Source organism: Chelonoidis abingdonii, chromosome 8, assembly GCF_003597395.2.
Source record: "Chelonoidis abingdonii isolate Lonesome George chromosome 8, CheloAbing_2.0, whole genome shotgun sequence".
In the NCBI taxonomy this organism is placed as follows: Eukaryota; Metazoa; Chordata; order Testudines; family Testudinidae; genus Chelonoidis; species Chelonoidis abingdonii.
This window is the reverse complement of record NC_133776.1, coordinates 44,641,423-44,662,529: the sequence shown is the minus strand read 5'-3', so window position 1 is coordinate 44,662,529 and position 21,107 is coordinate 44,641,423. Positions and strand designations below refer to the sequence as shown.

General features: G+C 42.1%; 1 protein-coding gene across 4 annotated transcripts in view; it reads left to right on the top strand.

Moving 5' to 3' along the window:
- Positions 1-21,107, top strand: part of ST6GAL1 (ST6 beta-galactoside alpha-2,6-sialyltransferase 1) — a 136,764-nt gene that overhangs the window by 80,490 nt on the left and 35,167 nt on the right. Inside the window, exons 2-5 of one of the 4 annotated variants that reach the window (XM_075068566.1) lie at positions 12,821-12,936; positions 13,022-13,308; positions 13,402-13,482; positions 13,570-13,681. The exons of the other annotated variants lie outside the window; for them this stretch is intronic. The gene's annotated coding sequence lies outside the window, so the exon portion shown is untranslated. The remainder of the gene's footprint in view (positions 1-12,820; positions 12,937-13,021; positions 13,309-13,401; positions 13,483-13,569; positions 13,682-21,107) is intronic. 4 annotated transcript variants of the gene reach the window in all.

Sequence of the window (21,107 nt, the reverse complement as noted above, 5' to 3'; positions counted from 1 at the left end):
ACAGACAGCTTTGCATGGCTTGGAACTGGGCTACCTCCCCTTACCTAATACCTAGAATGCTAAAAAGTCAGAGTTGATATTGCTAGATCCCTGACACCCAGTACTCTGATGGGCTGCTTATTTGGAAGCAGTGAGTCTAATACTGGGGTTCCCCCTTTGAACTCCTCTTCCATTTGGCTCTACTGGCCTATGGAACAATTCTGGTCTCCTGCAACATACTGTTTAGGTAAGCAGCGTAAAGACTGACTGGGGCTGCTTCACGGGAGATTTTTCTGATGTTGTGAAATTCTTCCTACCTTTGTTCATTGGGGTACTATAGTGCTGGGGTGGTTGTCCCTCCCCCTCTGTGTCGGAGAGAGGCCACACTGCCTCACTTCACCCTTGGGGCCTCTGCCTAATAGCAGGGGAATTAGCATAGGTGTTAGCTTCCTGACCAGTCTAATGGGCTGGGCAGCCAACCATCAAGGGCCCTGGGACTCTTCAAGCAGGGGCTGCATCCACCTTAGTCTATGGCCTCAGGGCCCTTGTGGCAGGGGCCCGGGCCCGGGCCAACACAGACATAAGTAGCTCCAAGCTCTTCACCCCAAGGCCGAGCACCCTGAGTAGTCAATTGGCTCCAGCCTCTGGAGACAGAAGCGGTGCAAATCCTATAGTCAGTTAGCCCCAAATTCTTGCTTCAGAGACTGGGCACATCCAGTATTCAATGAGCTCTGTGCTCTTTTTGCAGAGCCGGAGCACACCCAGCAGTCAATTAGTCCTGGGCTCTTGTAGCAGAGCCAGAGAAAACCCAGCAGGTAGTGAGCTCTGGTTTCTAGTGGCAGAGATAGAACGAACCCCAGGGGTGAGCGTCCTAGCTCCAGTGGACAACCGACAAGCACAAGCACTGGGGCTGATGAGGGGAGGCTTCCACCCCAAGGGTGGAGTGGCAGGTGGGTTCTGGGCCCACCCTACTCCTCCGGACACTGACCAGAGCCCTAACAGTGACAGAGTAGTCTGCCACTGGTCAGTGGGGATCTCAGCCGCAACATGCTGGCTGTGCTTCAGGCAAAGCTGCAGCCAGACTAAGGTCAGCTGCCCCTCTGGGTAGGTGGCCTGTGGCAGTCCCAGCAGGTCTGTGGCAGAAGCAGGCTCCCCAGCAGGCAGGACGTCACTGGGTTCAGCAGCAGGGTCAGTGGCAGGGAGTGAGCAGAGTCCATCTGCCTCCTTCGGTGTCGCCGTTCCAACTGAGAGGGAGGCTCTGCCCGTTATTCTTCCTGTCCTGGTGACATCCTTCTGGTGGGAGGAGTGAGGCAGGCCTCGCTCCACCCACTTGGGCATGGAGGGTGGTTCCTCCCCCTCTGACTCAGAGGGAGGCCACACTGCGTCACTGGAGGTTAGGGCTGCCCGGGAGGGGGGAAAGTGGGGCAATTTGCCCTGGGCCCCGCAGGGGCCCCCACGAGTTTTTCGAGGCCTTCTTCCGCTCTGGGTCTTCAGTGGCAATTTGGCAGCGGGAGGTCCTTCCACTCTGGGACCTGCCGCCGAAGTGCTGGGTCTTCAGTAGCAATTCGGCGGCAGGGGCCCCCAGCCGCTGGAGATCCCAGGCTCCCTGAATCCTGTGGGCGTGCGTGGCATTGAATAGTTGTCTGGACGAGTTACCGCATTTAGCTTACGGTAGTCCACGCAAAAGCGTATTTCCCTATCTGGTTTGGGTACCAGAACCACTGGAGATGCCCATGCACTGGTAGATGAGCGGATTATACCCATCTGTAGTATGTTCTGGATCTCCCGTTCTATAGCAGCTTGGGCATGAGGAGACACCCGGTAGGGTGGTGTTCTAACTGGGTGAGCATTACCTGTGTCAATGGAGTGGTATGCCTGTTCAGTCCGTCCTGAGGTGGCTGAGAACAATGGGGCGAAGCTAGTGCACAGCTCCTTGATTTGTCGCTGTTGCAGACGTTCCAGGGTGGTTGAGAGGTTCTCCTCTTCCACGCCACCGTCCTTTTTCCCGTCGTAGTAGACACCGTCAGGCCACTCAGCGGTCCTCTCCTCCCTGGACTGTAAACTGACAAACCTGTAAGTCTCTGGATAATAAAGGGCTTGAGAGAATTAACATGGTACACTTTGGGTTTTAGTGAGAATTGGGAAAATGCTATGAGGTAGTTAACAGCTCCCAGGCGCTCTTGGACCGTGAATGGCCCTTCCATGATGCTATCATCCATCTTATGGCCTGTTGCGCCTTTCAAGACCATAACTGGTCTCCCTCTTGAAAGGAACAGTCTCTGGTATGTTTATCATACGCAGGCCTTTTGCTCTTCCTGAGTATCCTTTAGGTTCTCTCTAAGCAAGGGCTAAAGAGTGTCGGAGGGTGTTTTGTAGGTTGCTGACAAAAGTCCAGAATGTTAGTTCCGGAGAGGGTGTAAACCCTCCCATTGTTGCTTCACCAACTGTAATGGCCCCTTAACCTCAGTGGCCCATAACACAAGTTCAAAAGGTGAAACCCTAACTGGAATGTGGTACAGCCCTGTAAGCAAAGAGCAACTGCTGCATACACTAGGTCCCAGTCATTGGAGTATTCATTCACGAATTTACGGATCATGGCCCCCAAAGTTCCATTAAACCTTTCCACCAGGACCCCATTGGTTTGATGGTGGTACGGGGTGGCGAACCAAGTGATTCACACCCATGAGTTTTCCCACAGGTCTTTTCATGGTGCCTGCCAGGAAAATTTGATCCTGAATCTGTAAGGATATCGGAGGGCAACCTACTCTGGCAAAAATGTCTGTTAGGGCCTGGCACACCGCTTTAGCCTAGGTGTGCCTAGAGCTACTGCTTCCTGGCCATCGTCGGTAGCAAAGTCCACGAAAGTCAGTACGTACTGCTTTCGCCCTCTGGGCGTCTTTCTTGAAAAGGACCCAGAATATCCACAGCTACTCGCTGAAATGGGACCTCAATTATGGGGAGTGGATGAGAGGGGCCTTGACCAGATCTTGGGGCTTTCCCACTCTTTGGCACACCTCACAAGACCGGACATACTGGGCAACTTTCCTTGCCCATCCCCTCCCAGTGGAAGGACTTCCCCAACCTGTCTTGTTCTGTTCACCCAGCATGGCACTGGGATGATCATGGGCTAAGCTTAAGAGCTTCCCTGGTACTTAGGTCGAACCACAAACCGTTTGTGCGGCTGCCATTCTTCCTGGTGTCCACCCGAAAGAATTTCCTTGTATAAAAGTCCTTGGTCTATAACAACCGGGATCGGTTAGAAGAGCTGAGAGGCGGTGGGTTGCTGTGCCGCCACCCAAGCTTTCTGAAGGCTGTCATCTGCTTCCTGCTCAGTCTGGAACTGTTCCCTTGAGGCTGGGGACACCAGTTCTTCCTCAGACTGTGGACTTGGGCTTGGTCCCTCTGGAAGTGATGGAGGTGATGGGGTTGTTTCCGTTGCTGGTGTACCGCTGTCCACTGGTGCACCTTGTGGTATTTCAGGCTCTGTCTGAGCCTCTTCGGTATGGTTGTCTGTTGCTTCTGCCAGTTCAGGCTCGCTGGCCCCCTCTGGAGTTGGGGTTGAAGATGTGGTTGCAACTGCTGGTGCTGGTGTTGGTTGCTGTTCCAGTTCCGGTCCTGGGACTGGAGGTGCTGTGGCTGGTTCAGCCGTTGGCATGGTCAGAAGTTTTTCTTTTTCAACCATTTTTTGACTAGATTAAGTTTTTTTTGTGAGACGTCTATTTTTCATGGAAAAATGCTTTATTCTGGAGTGGGGGGGCAGGGAATAACCCACAAAATATTTAAATGTGCAAATGCTGTCAGGGTAGCTGTAATGGGCTGGCACCCACCTCTTGCGAGCATCTTCTGGCTGAATGCATGCGCTTGCACTCTTTCAGTTTATGGTATCAGAGGGGTAGCCGTGTTAGTCTGGATCTGTAAAAGCAGCAAAGAATCCTGTGGCACCTTATAGACTAACAGACGTTTTGGAGCATGAGCGTAGCTAGTGAATGTGAGAAAAGGAATGGCCTGTGTTTAGTTTGATGTTGCCTCTGTTAAGAGTTTCTAATGACGGATATTAATTTGGCTGGTAACTAGGCAGCATGGAATCTGGCTCACATCAGGGCTCGATGTACTTTATTACAGCAAAGGAGGCAGGCTCTCATGACCTAGGAAATCCTTCTTACTTTCTGGTGTGCAATTTGATGGTGCAACATGTTTTGTTGAACTTCCATTTACACTGTACCCTTGGGAAGAGAGTGGAGTCTGCCTTGGCAAGTGCTTGAAATTAAAGGGTTTATGCTTTCTGTTTCCTTGCCCAAAACTGATCAAAAATTGACAAACAGTAATGTGCTCACCATTCTCACTTCACTGTCAGGTCTGGCAACTAGAGCTGGTTCAAAAACAATTTTAAGGAAAATCTCAAGTTATCAAAAAATGTCCCCTTGCTCTGCTGACTGCTGCCTTCTTTGGAACTGTCTTTGGAGCTTAGTCTTGGCAGCAGCCCTAGCGCTTTGGGGTCCCCCTTCCCTTGCCCCTAGTCCTTCCACCTAGATCTGCTCAAATCTTTGCAGATCTTGAGAGAATTTTTCATAAATTTTGAGAAGAAAAAAAAACTTGCAAAGTTTTTCTTGTCCACCAGCTTTACTCCCCGAGAGCAAGGGGAGTGAAGGGGGAGGCTGGGAGGAAGTGGCGAGCAGCTGACTGCTTCCCCTTCTCTGCCTGACTCACTCATATTTCTCAGCTGCACTTGGCAAGAATCTCACATCCTTTTTGGTTGGTGTTAGGCCTTGCCTGTGACTTCCCACCTGAAAGCTGGATTATTACAATGCAGTCCCCTTGAGAGCCATGCTTTCAATCCATCAAGAAACTGCAGCTAGTCCAGAAAGTAGCAGCCCATGTATTAATTAAGCAGTATTTCACAGAGGTCCCATCACACTGGTGCTCCATGCTGGCTGCCAGTCAATTTCAGGATGCAGTTGAATGTTAACTTTGACATATAAAACCCTAATGATTTTGGTTCCACATATCAGAGAGATCTCAGTCCTCCCTGTGCAGTACTGTTGCTCGTCCAAGGCACTGGCATTCACATACTGAGCAATTCAAAACTCCGAGTTCTAGTGTCCAGTCCAGTGGTTGGCAGACAGGGATTTACTGAGGATGGAGCTGCTGGTAAGGACTTCTCAGTCCCACTCTCCTGAACGTGCTACCTTTTTTGATTCATTAGGGCCCAGACTTGGGTTTTGGACACACTGTTCATTAGACCTGTTCTCCCAGGGAGTGAGTGGCGATGGCAAAGGGGTTATGTTGGGGATTTGCTGATGCTTAAAAAGTTTTCACTGGCAGACTTTAAAATCTAAGACTTTGTTCAGAGGTGTTTTGTATGTTTCAGGCTGTTTTTTGTGGTGCTTAATGTGCTGAGGGTTTTAGGTAGGTGGATAAAATAGAAATTAAATAAATAAGTAAATAGCTTAGTCCACTCTTTTATGCCTCTTTCTGGGTTTCTTGGGACTCATGTCGAGTCAAAACACGACTCAGTGGGTAAGATTTTCAGCTGGTGTAAACTAGTGTAGTGCCGTTGGTTGAAGCTACCAGTTTACAGCAGCTGAGAAACTGGCCCAGCAGGGATTTGTGATTATTCTCTGTTAACTGTTCAGATGCCTGTTGATGTCTGTTTGCCTTTGCAGTGCCAGGCAAGGTCATTTTCCAGCAACTCCCTTAGGGGCTTATTGACCAGAGATAGATTTGGAATGGATTTACAAAATAGTTTGGCATGACCTTAAATCTTTGTGGATCTAATTTAAGAGTGGGCATTTAAACTGTTCCATTTATGTATCTGGGTCAGTAAGTAAGCCATATCTGTTCAATTTATGTCTAATACAGATAGCTTCTGTAAGGCCAATTTTAGCCTTTTTAAGTTCAGCGCTAGGGGTTCTCTTTCTGCAAAATCTTACTTAAATCTTTCACTGTGTTTTTTAAGGTTTCTAAATGCAAATTAAAGCATTATTTGTTATAACTTCAGCATCCTGTAATATCTTTGAAAGGCCTGGGAGTAGAACTAATGTGGAATAATATTTGCTTAAATCTATTTATCATGTCCAATTGTGTGAAGACACCGCATTAGAGTTTGACTGAACTAACATTACTTGCCAAAATGCATGTACAGTGTCTGCTACTGAAATTATTTTGGTTTCCAAGAGCCCAGCTGCCAGTTCGTGTGTTCGTTGCTGAGTGGATCGATTTCAGTCAAGGTGATTTTTAAATCAAGGCAATTTAAATCATGGTTTAAATCACCAAGTGGAAAGCCTCAATTCAAATAATCAATTTTAATCAACTTTTCTATTTGTTCTTCAATTATTTTCTAAAGAAAAGGGCATTCTCATTGGTTGATATAACCATTAAAATATATTGATTTAAAGCTAAATAGAGCTTTTAGACTAGATTTGGTACATCTTTTTGTTATCTAAGAGGGTACACGATAATGATATACATTTATTTAAGAAATTGTAGAGGTTAATATTTTCAGATTCTTATTAATTATGCGTTTTAGTATGTCAGAAAACTGTGAATAATATATTGCTTATTAACTGCATATTTAACTTTTTGCTTATGGTTTGTGTCAAGCTGCATTAGGATAGCAACAGAAATGTAGTTACCGGTAAACACAACATAACACACAAAATATATTTTTATTAAAGAAAACAAACTTAAATGTTGTGGATAATGTTTGTAAAAATATGTTTCACATTTGCAACTAAACAATTTATTTAATAGGGATCAACTGGAGTCAGTGTATTAAACTGATTATTTCAGATCGCCTGTGAAAATGACTGGAGCTTCAAGTTTCTACTTGAAAATGAGACAGCGGTTTCCTAAGTTGACTGTCGTTCAGACTTTTTCAACAAAGTCTGGTTCCAGGTGCTTAGCTAGTGACTTCCATCAGTTCAGTGGTGCAACTTTCTTTACAATATCATCAACAAACATGTACAGCTCTGAAATTTATTATTGTTGGAAGGACTGAATTAGATGCCCATGTCATTACAGTATCTTCTTCAACAGTTAGGCAACTAATCTTGTACTTTGGATTGAGAATGTGGCAAGAAAATGAGGTGGAGTAAGCACTTGGTTCATCCACTTCTTTACTGTCTGCCATTTAACTTTGTTATTGGGTATTTCTTTCTTCAGTGTCTCTTGAAGTTCTTTTCAGATTTTAACAGCAGCAGCAATACAGCGGCGATCTGTCTGCAGTTTGTCTCAGGTTATTGAAATAGGTTTCAGTGTATTCAGCATATCTTATACATTTCTCTTTAGTTTGCCATTGATTTGTTCCATGTATTTTGTCACAATTTTCTTCCAAAATTATCATCAGAAATGGCCAGTTCTTAATAAATAGATCACAACGGTCAACCACTGAATTCCACCTTACATTGTGGGGGAGAATTAATTTGGATTCTCCTCTCTTCAGTGAAACTAAAGCAAAGTGGTAGTCACAGAAGTATTTTGCAATTTCGCAATATGTTCCTTATTTCCTGGAGTTGTACTTAAGTCGTTGGCTAAAAGATACATCAAATGAGCTCTGAATCCATGTGTTATAAGCCTCAAGTTCCCTCCATTGTTTTCTGCTGTATTTCTTCTCATCTTGGCAGCATTGTCTGTGACAAAGCTACTTACTTGACACTGACTTTTTTATTAATAAATAATAATTGGAGATATACCGATCTCCTAGAACTGGAAGGGACCTTGAAAGATCATCAAGTCCAGTCCCCTGCCTTCACTAGCCGGACCAATTTTTGCCCCATATCCCTAGGTGGCCCCTCAAAGATTGAACTCACAACCCTGGGTTTAGCAGGCCAACGCTCAAACCACTGAGCTGTCCCTCCCCCTGGCTTTTACTGCTGCGTCTTTTAAGTATTCTGCTGTTAGAGCATTTCCTGAGATATCAATTGTTTCTGTGAGATAATCTCATTTTCAGTTGTCACACAAGCACATATCACTGGATCACTGTGTGCATTGCTTTACCATGAAATCTCAGATTAGCAAATTTCCTATAAATGTTTTTTGCACACTGTCAATTTTCTTCTCATATACTGCATCCAGGAACCTTCCAACAATGTCTGTTCTGCTGAATGGAGTGCAGCCTGGTCATAATGAGTGAACCATGTCAATGAAATGTTTATTCTGAACAAGATGAAAGGGAGAATTTGTTGCATAAATGAACCAAGTAATCTTTTAATCTGTGGAGTCTTGCTGGAATTTGCTAATCCTGATTATAAACTCATCCATGGGTTTATTGGAAAAAGAAGAAAGCTTCTTTTTTTTTTGGATATAGGTAATTTACTGTCTGACGTATGTTTAGTTGCAAACTGCTGGTGGTACCAACAGAAGACTGAAGTTGTAGACATTGCAGATGATGGATGTTCATAACCCCTTATGACTAGACTGGACCCTGAAACAAAATGGTATAAAAAGTCACTCTCACTGAATATTACTGAGTGCACTGCTTTAGAAAAAATGAGATTGTAAATGGAAGATTATTCCTACAGGTGTTTGTACAATTGTTTAAATGATATAATTTATTCTAAACCCAGTTTATAGGAGAAAAATTAATAAATCGTAAGGATTATCTAAATCTGTGTAAATCCTTATCTCTGACAACATACCAAACAGCTTGAAAAAATTAAATGTTAAAATTCACAAATGCCTATTAAAACTTGACTTTTAAACAGGAAATCTTCACCTAGGATGTTTGCATCTTGGCAAGGGGTTATACTAGATGACCCTTGCGGTTCCTCCTAACCCTGTGGTTTTATGATTCCAGGCTTCCAAGATTAAATTGAGCAATAAAAACAAATCATTTCAGAAATCCAACAGTGACACTAAAAAAGTGTTGATAAATACTCCCACAACAAACTAATATGTCAATTATATTTTGAACACAAACATTTTGAAATTTCAAAGAAAATACCCACCCAAAACATAAATTTATGGCAATAATCTAAGTAATCATTTACTAGCATAATAAGACTTGGTAGGCAGTCTATAAAAATGTTGCAAAAATAAGTTTACTCACCAGTTCATCCATGTTTATGCTTGCCACATGTTCATGTTTTTACCCAGAGTGCAGGAATTTCTTGAAAAAGTTCCCAAATAAGGTCTTTTTTATGACTTGTTTTCTCTAGTTCCTAGATGTTGAGATCAACACTAGAAGGCTGCTCTCTAAAGAGTGTTGCTCCTTCTTCGTACAGTGTCCTCTTACTTTGACACCAGTGTTGCTTTTTTTGGTTGCACAGCATGGGCGGCACGTGAACCGCCAGCTGGGGGAGGCCAGCCCCCAGACCTTTCCTTTCTGTGACGGCCCCACCCCGCTGGAGCCTGAAGGCCCCCACCACCATCGCCATCGGCCCCCATCCCAGGCTAGCCTCCTCCAGAGCACCGGGAGGGTGGACGGGCAGCGTGACCGCAGCCCCGGAGTGCTGCAAGGGTGAGTAGCAGAACCCCAGCCTTGGAGAACCAGGAGGGGAGGCAGAAACCCCAGAACATCAGGAGGGTGGGTGGCACGCATCTGCAGTCTCCCCAGACCCATGTCAATGGAAGAATGGGTGGTGCGCGGCAGGCAGAGTGGGAGGCAGGAGGTGGGGGGCTGGGGCGGAGCCTGGGCAGGACCACGCCTGGCTGTTTGGGGAGGCACAGCCTCCCACAGCCTATGGTACCTGCTGCCCATGTTGCACACTACTCCTTCTCCCTTGTTACTTAACTCCCCATTCCTCCACACACAAAAACTCCAATGGTTGTGCTGTAACCTACATGCATTTTGCACTGTAGTATTTTATTTGTTTAGAGACAGAGGAAAGCGGTTGAGAAAGTGATGGATTTTTCTTTTTATCTCTATCTGTGTGCACATGGAAGAACACAGAGCAAGGCCATTTATTTGAAGTGACGAGAACCATCCAGAAGCACGAGCTGGTCGTTATTGGGCAGATCAGTATTTTTCCATGAGCCAAAAAGTTATTTTCCATGGTGGGTGAAGTCATAAATATTCATAATTTGAGAACTGAGCCAATCCGTGCTCAGGCAGAGAGATGCTATAAAATAGGAATGAAATCACCCAGGTGGGCTGAGTGGATGATCCTGATGAGATACACCCTATTCATTGACTAATGTTCCCATGCTATGGCTTTATTTAATATGGATCCATGCATATCTACTTCTTTTGGTTTTTCAGTTACAGTCCTACATGTAATTCACCTCATTGTTGCGCAGGAGTTTTTTGTACAGTAACTCCCAACTTTCACATATTATTCACTTCAATTTTTATTTTATCAGTTAGGGCAAATGGTGTATGGCCCATAGGAGGTACTGATTTGTCTGCCCTACTGTGGTATATATTATGTTCAGACATAGTGGGGTTTGGAAGACGTCTCAACATTTTTCACATTATTATATGTCATCTTTTCTCCGTTTTCGTATTGAAAAGGATAAGATATAACTAATTATTAAATATGATATCTTTTGTTCTCTTTTTTCTTCTCTTCAGTGACTGACTTCTTGTATAGATAAGATGTACTAGTGTATGTATGGTTAAGCTATTGATATTTTAGGCTGAAAATTGTTTAACTCTAGCTGTAATGTGTTTTCAACAAGTCCTTCTCATGACTATCTAGCACAGTGTTTCTCAAACTGGGGTCACCGCTTGTGTAGGGAAAGCCCCTGGTGGGCCAGGCCAGTTTGTTTACCTGCCCCATCTGCAGGTTCGGCCAATCGCGGCTCCCACTGGCCGCGGTTCGCTGCTGCAGGCCAATGGGAGCCGCTGGAAGCAGCGGCCAGTATGTTCCTAGGTCCGTGCCACTTCCAGCAGCTCCCATTGGCCCAGAGTGGCGAACTGTGGCCAGTGGGAGCTGCGATTGGCTGGACCTATGGACAGGGCAGGTAAACAAACCGACCCGGCCCACAAGGGGGTTTCCCTACACAAGCAGTGACCCCAGTTTGAGAAACACTGATCTAGCACATATCCACACCAACCCTTCTTTAATATAAAAAAACTTTCACAACGATATTATTTGCTTGGTTCATTTTTTCCTGTTTGCTTAGTCTGGGTGTGCTGAACATTAGGTGGATTCTCATGATGTATCGATGTCAGAATTGTGTTTGGTTTTTCGATTATATCCATTAGTAACGAGCTATCACAAATGGTAAATCATGTGGATTTTTTAGAAAAGCAGAGATTTTTTATTTCCTTCATGGAAGGGGTCAAATTCTTTTTTCAGGTACATGGGCCTGATTCAGAGTCATTGGAATCACTAGCAAGGCGCCTATTTGTTTCAGTAACATTTGGATTAGATCTCAGGAAAATCCTAGGCCTATTGAAATCAGTGGTAGAGTTACCATTTTAACTTCCATAGGACCAGGATTTTATCCTATATACCAAACTCCTATTGATTTCATCAGGTATTACATGTATACAGGGTGGATAAAAATCAATGATTTTTTTTAAAAATCAGAAAAATTAGATTTTTTTAATGTAAATTTGATTTTTTTGATAAAATACTTTTTGAGGAAAAAACCTGTCTAAAAATAGTTTTAATTAAGATACATTATGGAATAGGGATTATAAATTCTAACTCTATAGCATGAGACAATATATTCATGTAATGTTTAAGAAAAGTTTTGTAATGAGTTCCAATAGTTCATGGATTAGGGACCCAATTTTATGGGGTTCCTGGGGCTTCTATATAGATTATTTATCAGAGGGGTNTGCATCTGACGAAGTGGGTATTCACCCACGAAAGCTCATGCTCCAAAACGTCTGTTAGTCTGTAAGGTGCCACAGGATTCTTTGCTGCTTTTATAGATTATTTAGTTATCTATCTACCCAATGGGACTCAGTGCTTACTAGTAGTATAACGCTTGATAGCATTCATCACCATGCATTTTGTGACAGGTTTCCATGCCCCATTTAGGGCTTATGTCCCGCCTTCCCACCCCATTTCCGTTGGCGCCGAAGTTTGGCTCCATCGGCCATTTTGAAAGTGTGTGTGTGTGTGTTTGTGTGTGTGTTTGTGCTTAGGTACATAGAGAGAAAAAAGTTGAAAGAAGAGAGTGAGAGAGTGTAAAAATGAAAAAAAGTGTGAGTAAGTTTTAGAGAAAAAAAGGAAATTGAAAGAAGAGAGGTAAGTTATACAAGAATAGAAAGAGAAGAAAAAATAAAGCAGTAAGAGAGTCTGTGTTACTGAACACATGCAGAGCGAAACATCCTACCCCAGTGACTGTTGGTAGTGAAATTATAGCTGTTCTGGGTGGCGAGCCTGGGAAGCTAACCCCTCCTTTTGGTGGACCAATCAGAGGTTGTTTTACAGCTAGGTCACAGAATGCACTTGTTAAACCAATCCTGTAGTCCCAAGATTTTAAACAAGAGACTTTTAGAAATGAACTGTTGTGTGGTGGGTTATTTGAAAAACTTTCACCAATGAGCATTTGGCCTTGTGTATAAAAACACGGAATTTTGTGAGTGGGATTTTAAAACAGAGAGCCTAGACACAAAGACATGTCTATGCACAAGATGCCTACAGAAGCCGGAATTGCCCCTGGGTGCACCAGCATGTGTTCAGAAAAGAAGGCCTCTTTACGCTTATTTTGCTAACGAAAAACCCCGTGTTTCATCCTGAAATTGAACCAAAGAGGAAGACTTTATGGAGCCACAGCCATTTGTAAAAGAAAAAAAGGTTAAAGTGTGAAAAAAATTGTTGTCGGATTTGGAGAAAGCTGACTAGAATGCAGAAGTAAGACCCTTTTTATAACAAATTAATGAAAAAATTACAAAATGTTTTATAAATATAGATGGTTAAATATTTTTGTTTTTTATGGGTAGGAAAGGAAGAAGAGCCTATATACGAGGACATGGCAACCGAGGGACCATCGGAGGATAGTGATGTCGAGAACCAACCAATAGACCCCGAGTCATGGAAAGATGGCGACGTTGTTACGGTAAAAGCAAGTGAAAGCTTTACCAGTTGTGAAAAAATTATTACATTTTAGGCTCTTAAAAATTACTTTTTGTTTTTTTGGGCAGATAACCAAGCCGAGTCTGTACAAGATTACTGCTCTGGTGTGTGACAAGTGGTCAACAGGTGCAGAGCCAGAAGCACATGAGGAAATAAAGGCAGCTTAAATTATTTGAAAGAAAAGAAATATATCTATGTAAGCCACTGGTTAAACGTTACTATATGGTTGGCTTAATAATAGGTTGCTGAAACCATGATTGACGAAGCCCTCGCCGGTGGTGATTTAGAAACAAACAACACAAACAGAGTGTGCAGCTACTGGTTGTCAACTGTAGAACCAAAAGAACCTGATGAGGTAAAAGTTACTTAGAAAATCTTGAAAGAAATATAAATATAAACATATAAAAGGGGAGGTTAAACAAGGCTTTATGTTTGTGTTTAATAACAGGAAGGTACCACAGGGCCCGACGGTGCATCAGCTGGGGATGATAATGATGATGATTCAGAATCAGACAAAGGTACAATTGAAGTAGCATGAATAAACTGTAGGTCTGTTTTTATTTTTAAACGTTTGCAACAAAGAATTTAAAACATGTTTTTACTTTGTCTTTGACAGACATCTTCAGAGGATGAAGAGGATAAAGAGAGGTGACCTTTGAGCAGAATAGCCGTGATATGCACCTGTTGTTTTTGCGTGAAGCAAGATTTAAAAAAAGAGTCTGTAAAAAGTAAGGAGGGTGACCAGAAGAGCTGCGAAGATGACGTTATGGCTGATATTATTAGGGCCGTTGTAGTAAAAGCCATTTACCACTGTTTGAAAAAACAACTTTTGGAAAACTGTGCAGCCTGTGTGGTAAACGAGCCCAACCCTTTCAGTCACCCTTGTATCTTTTGGGTGTTTAATCAGATTAGACGTATTTCTTCTAAACTGAATGTGGCCCAGCTTCTAAATATAATTATAGCCAAAGGCTGCTTCTGCCAGTTCTGGCTCGCTGGCACCCTCTGGTGTTGAGGTTGAAGATGTGGTTGCGATTGCTGGCGCTGGTTGCTGTTCCAGTTCCGGGCCTGGGACTGGAGGTGCTGTGGCTGTTTCAGTCATTGGCTGGGGATCCGGGTCCACTACCTCTGTCTGGGTCTCGGGTAACACAGACGGGGGGGCTTCTGTGGACGGCTCAGGAACAGGAATGGGTCTGGAAGCTTGCCTGGCTTGGCTGCGTGTAACCATTCCGACTCTCTTGGCCCGCTTCATCTGGTTGGCCAAGTCTTCCCCCAGTAGCATAAGGATGGAATAATTGTCATAGACTGCAAAAGTCCACATTCCTGACCAGCCTTTGTACTGGACAGGCAGTTCAGCTGTAGGCAAATCTACAGCTTGTGACATGAAGGGCTAAATGGTCACTTTGGCCTTTGGGTTGATGAGTTTGGGGTCCACAAAGATTGAGGTTACTTGACAACTTGCCGTGTACTCTCCACGGAACGCTTCTTTCTCCACTCATTTCCCTTTCTCCAAGATTTGGAGAGCATTGGACTGTATCTTTGTGGTAGGGATGTAATGACTGTACTTGGTTGGTCTTTGGCAGTGGACATTATATTTCGTTCAATTACACTTAAATTAATCTAACGGACTATCTGTTACTGTTCAGTGGGTTAGGATGTAGATGGTGAAAGGAATGGTGGTCTTTGTAGGCGGTCTTGGTATTGACCTTTTTTGTAGGTTTATTTGTGTCCCTGAGTAATCATTGCCCCTTGACAGTTAGTTCTGCTTCGTCTGCCATCCAATCCATTTGGCTCAATCCTCCCCCCCTCTGTGAATTTTGTTTTCATCTTGTAAGTATATACTATATTCCTCAGGAACCATCCAAGAACTGCTCCATGGTATTAAGGAAGTCAGTTCTTCCAGATATAAACATATTCTGATATCCAACATAATTCGTATCAAGTAGTAGCTTGAAAATGACAATCTTTTCCATTTTGGTTCTGAAAGCTACGACATAATCGGGTCTATCCCCATTGAATCTGGCATTGTTTGAACAGTTTATATATCGTTCATTCTGTCCTGTTAGCATTTCATCGCAACTCTTTAGTCCAGACTGTGAGCTACTATACATGTATATTGCTTCGAGGATAGGTGTACCAAGGCAGTCCTTTCAATATTATAAGAAGCGCTCGTTCATCACTGCTGATAGGGAATTCTTGCTTTGGACCAGTATTGCGAAGGTTAGGTTGGTTAGTGTTGTTGTTAGCCTGTTCTAATTCAGTGCCTCCGATATGTCTCTCTGAATGTTATTGTCTTTTGTGCGGCACGTTCTTCTTTTGTTTCTTTCTGTGGCAACTCTTTTCTTGTGTTTCTTTCGTGGGCGGCTCTGTGCTTTTGTCTTTTTATAGCTCATCTTGTGCAGTTTCTTTGTAGTCAGTTGTTTGTTGTGTTTTTCTTACTCCATCTTTTGTTTTGATTTCTAGGTATCTGTAGTTTCTTTTTCATGTTTCGCTTTGTTCGCGTCTTGGTTTTCTATCGCAATAGTTTTCCGAATGCATGGTTCTTTTTGTGTTTGGACTCTGTGTTTGTATCTGAAACTGCTGTCTTGTTTCTCCTGTTTGCGCTTAGACAGTGCCTTTTTTTCTCTTCGAGAATCTTAAATGTTAATTTAACCCAAAAAAACCATTATTTCATGTGTAGTTGCTAGGGTACTTGACTCTCAGTTTGATTTATTGTTAACAAAAGACCCGTTATCCACCTAATGTTCTAAGCCCCACCCTTGGACACGATAATATGCAATCAACCGATCGAGGAGAACAGAAAAAAAAATTTCCTGATTCATTTTTAAAACAATCTTCTCTCTGCAAAAGCGCTTAGCAAGAGAAAAGAAATATATTCCTATGCTTCTGATCTTATCTTACCACTTCGCTGCGCCTTCATGTTAGAATCCTTAATCTGAAACACTGACGTTTCAAATGATTTATAGCATAATTCCGCTAGCTTAATACCAGCTTAGATCTGAATAGTGCTCCACCAGCAAGATCCTAGTGTCTGGCTCAATCTGTCTTCCCAAACCTTTCCCTGGACTCCAAGACTCATATCCTCGAGTTCACTCAAAAAGTAATAACCCCATCCTCTTAAGTCTCCGCTTTTCTCCCAGCTCGCCCCTATGCCCGGACTATTCACCCTGTTTCACATTCCTTGAAAAATGTCAAACCAGAGATCTTTTCTTTCACCTCACTCAGAGTCCCTGCAAATGTCTAACTTATTAACTCTAACCCAAATATATTTCTTTCCTCCTTCTTTCTCCCCCAAGTCCCTGTGACGCCGTCAAAATCCCTTGCCCCAACTACAAAAATCCAACACGGTTTAAAAGAAAGCTTATTATAAAGAAAGAAAGACATTATAAATCAGTTCTCTCAATTAAAGTCAAATACGTCATTGCTTAAAGAAAACAAACGATAAAAATCCTTATCCAAGAAATACAATTTAACACATTCCAGCATCTACATATGAAATACAAAAAAAATAAACATATAAGCTATTTCTTCTACCTTCTGTACCTTACACTTGGAACAGAAGTATAGAAAGCCTGTAATAAGATCACTTCAGAATCCAAGAGATCTTTACAAGAACGACAAAAGACCACACACCCAAAACTTCCCTCTCTTGAGATTTGAAAAATCTTGTTTCCTGATTGGTCCTCTGGTCAGGTGTTTGGTTCCCTTTGTTAACCCTTTACAGGTAAAAGAAACATTATCCCTTAGCTATCTGTTTATGACAGGCCCAGCTTCTAAATATAATTATAGCCGAAGGCTACAAACTCAAAAAGCTTAGCATAACCACTGAAACTATAACTGAAGTTGTTAAAATGATTAGGGAGATTGCAGAGACATCTGACCCAGTGGCCTTGCTGGTAGACCTGTCAAACTAGGTGGCAGCCAATATTGGCCGATCAGTGTGTAGCAGGGTTCGTAAAATGGATTATAAAACTTTTTACATGCCAGCTCCTGACCCTGAAGGCTCAAAAAAAAAATACAGATTAAGATGTATTGTAAAATAATAAAAAAAAAGTTTGTATAACCGTTTTCTATATTACTTTGTTTATGCATTAAATAAATGTGTATAGTTGTACTCAGTACCAGTGTAGGTTAAGAAAAAAGAGAGGTTAAAAGAAAGAACAGGACAAAACAAAAGATAGACAGCACATGGTGGAATCAGAATGAGAGAGAATAAGAAAGAGAGAAGCAGGCAGAGTCTGTTTAGTAAGTGAGTAAAAAAATGAGTAGAAAAGCATTCAGTATCAGGGTAGGTTAAGAAAAAAAGAGAGGTTAAAAGAAAGAACAGGGCAAGAAAAGGGAAAAGAGCCCCGTTGCAAAGGGCAAAGATAGACAGCACATGGTTGAGTCAGAAAGAGAGAGAGAGAATTTTTACCTGTCAAGTCTTCTGTAGAATGAGGCAACTTTCCTGGTTCAGACCTTCTCAGACTTGTTATCACCATCTTTGAATTGACCCAATCAGAGGCTGTTTTACAGCAGCATCATAGGATTCATTTTCCTGAACCAATCCTAGAGTCCCAAGATTTTAAATAAGAGCCAACTCCCTTCTTCCCCCCCTCTCCTCCCTTTTAACTGTTTTATTCTTTTCTAAAGAAATAGACCCCCTCATTTTTCCCACTATGTAGCCCTTTTACAGAGGCGTTTTTATAAAAGCTAAAACCATAAGCTTTTAGTAACACACATTTTTAAAAAGTTTTTCCCCTAGGTTTTAGACTAACATAGGTTATTTTTTAGTAAGCACGATGTGAAGCTGCAGCAAAGCTCCTGTTAGCAAAGCAACCTCTGTGAGTCAATGGATCATAGAGAAGGAGTTTGCTTCTTTACCTGCTTTTTAACAAACACATCTTAAAATTACATTCAGTTTTCCAAAGTTATAATGACTTAAAAAGACAAACCTAAGACACATTCCTTTTGTATATATTGTAATAAAAAAAGAGCAGACAGCAGCACCCTAGGTTTAAAACGCCAGGTTTTTAGTAACAGACAGTGTATATACCCCTTATTTTGTTAACCATTGGATTAGAGAGAAGAAGTTTGTTTCTTTTCCCACTTTTTAACAAAGAGAGCTGAAAGGCTTGGAAAGGAATAAACACTGGGAAAGACAAGCCTACCTGAAGACCCATATCTTCATTTAGCCCCTTAGGCATAGGTGTTTCAATAACCTGTACGTTTGCAGAAACAACCCAAGCTTAAAAACACAGAAAGCCTGTTTATAAAAATTTTCCCCTAGGTTTTAGGCTAGCACTGGTTATTTTTTTTAGTAAGGACAGCAGGCTTTTGGAGCAAAGCATCTGTTAGCAAAAACAGCGTTTGTGAGCCAGTGGATCAGAGATGAAGAAGGCTGCTTCTTTCTCAAACTTTTTAACAAAACACAAGTAAAAGTTACATTAAATTTTGCAAAGGTATAATAACTTGAAAAGACAAACCTAAGACACATCCCTTTTGTATGTGTTGTAATAAAAAATTATGCAGAAGCACCCTAGGTTTAAAACCACAGGTTTTTGGTGACAGAGTTTATATTCTCCTTATTTTGTAAACCAGTGGATTAGAGAGAAGACTGCTTCTTCCCCTACTTTTTAACAAATAGAAGTGAAAGTTATATTAAGGCTTTTTAAGGAATAAACACTTGAAAAGACATGCCTAAATGAAGACACAGTCCTTTATTTACAGGAGCGTTTTAATAAAAAACAGCAGACGGAAGCACCCCAGGTTTAAAACCACAGGTTTTTAGTGACAGACAGTTTATATACCCCTTATTTTGTAAACCAGTGGATCAGAGAGAAGTTTGTTCCTTCCTCCACTTTTTAACAAAGAGAGGTGAAAGGCTCGTAAAGGAATAAACAATTCCGTGCACAGCCGCTTGCACAATTGTCTCTGTGCAGGCTTGATCCAAAAGGCTCTAGCCAACTGAGCATCAGTCCCTGCCAAACCACCCCTTTGAACATTCGTACATACAATGTACCTGTGCCTCGTCTCAGTGCAGACTTTCATTTGATTCGTTTGGGTTCTCCTGTCCAGAGGCCGGAGTCTCAAACAAATCATGGCCCAGCGCTCTGGCCTCATGTTTCTCCACCACCTTGTTCCTGTGGGTACAGGCGTCCATCCCCTGTCACTCATTCCCAGTTTCTGGCAAACAGAGGGTAGGGACACTTCAGAGCACGGTTTTTTTTTGAACCATATTATAGTCCTGGCCTTCACAACATCCTCTGGCAAAGAGTTCCACAAGTTGACTATGCGTTGTGTAAAGAAATACTTCCTTTAGATTGTTTTAAATCTGCTGCCTATTAATTTCATTTGGTGACCCTTAGTTCTTGTGTTATGAGGAGACATAGCATGGCCTAGTGGACTGAGCACATGACTGAAAGTCAGATATTCCTGAGCCCCGATTATTTGTGTGATGCTTGGCAAGTCTCTCCACTTTTCTTTCTCAATTTCCTGTATGTATGTATGTTTGAAAGCAGGTTTCTGGCTGGATAAGAATAGAAACAGGAATCTCAAGTTCCTCTTTTGGAAAACCGTGTCTAGTCTGCAGACATAGACTAGTACTATTGGACAAATGATCTTTTATTTTCTTCCACTAGTTGCTATTAGCATGCACTGTAGCTATTAATTGAACTCATTTCCCAATCCTATGTCTTGGACTTGATTCTGCATTAAACACACAACATTTCTTTATTTCAATAATGCTAATGCAAACCAATTAAATTCAGAATGTTTAAAATTAATGCCTATGCTTAATTGTAAATGAAAATGCAGGATTTATACATTTGGGACTAGATCTTCAGATGGTGTACGCTGTTCCTTGTCTTTACACAGCTATTCTGATTTACAGAGGCTGAGGATCTGGGCCTTAAGTAGGAAATTGGGTGCACTTTGTGTCACTTTTTGAAATTAAGACTCCTCACAGATGTCTGACACAGCTTGTTACTGTTGTTAGTTGAATGCTTACAACGAGCAAAAGCAAAACTCTTGCTGTTAAAGTTTGGCAAATAAAAAAGGGGCGGGGGGTGGGGAGTTAAGCTGATATACTGAATGCAAAGTTCGCTTCCAGAGCACCCATGTACTGTTGACGTAAACTTCTGAGGAAGTGCTGAGACAACTTCCTTTAACTCTTTCAAGCAACTAATTTATAAAAAAAACTAGTTTAATGTACAATTGTCAATAAAGGCAAATACCATTATGTCCTATTGAAGCACGTTATAACAAACACTTGTGATTAAAATTTCCTTAATTAAAGTGGGGACATGTTTGAATTTTAACAACTGATTCTGTGGGTTGAATGTGTTATAAATCTGCCTGTTTGCACTCTCTTTTAATGTTATCTGACTATTGACACTAAAAGAAGTTTTAATAATTTAGACCCTTATCCTGCAAACAATTACACCTCATTCATGTGCATAGTTTTGCTGACTTCAGTGTTAACGTAAAGTTAACCATGTGTGTAACTTTTTGCAGGGTCATAATGGTTGGTAAAGTCTCCCCCTCTCTTTCACTGTATCTCCTTCCATCACTTGACTTATAATGGTTTCCTTCCCCCGCATCCTTTTTGAAAACAGGAAATAATCTATTTTAGGCTAGTGTTTGCATAGTACTCAGTGCCATGGGGCCCTCATCTAATGGGGCCTCTGGATGATACTTGAATGCAAAATACTGTAGTGCTATTGTGAAAAGCAATACTAAGCCTGTCTAGCAGATAAAACTCTTCATGTGTGTTTGGTGGTGTGGCTTTTGTGCTGAAGGAATAAGACAAGAAGAACACTTTATTTTGCAGAACCTATGGTAAGATATTTGCAGAGCAAAAGGTGACTAGTCAGAAGACAGAGCATCTAAGACTCAGGAGAAACTCACAAAAACACTGTTTAATTAGATGATTCTAAAAATAACATCATGTATTCACTTTAAATTTGCCAAAAACATACTGCTCTCTAAGGGATTAAAATAACACCAGGGGGCACTGTAATATCATTGCTAGCCAGGCTGCAGACAGAACATGCAAACTGCTAGGTGGCTCTAAATTTTGGTGTGAGACTCTCTAGGTTTCTTTTAAACTGAGAAAAATGTTTTGATTTGTCACAGGCAAAGTTTGAATAATTCCTGCTCATTTCAATAGACATTTGA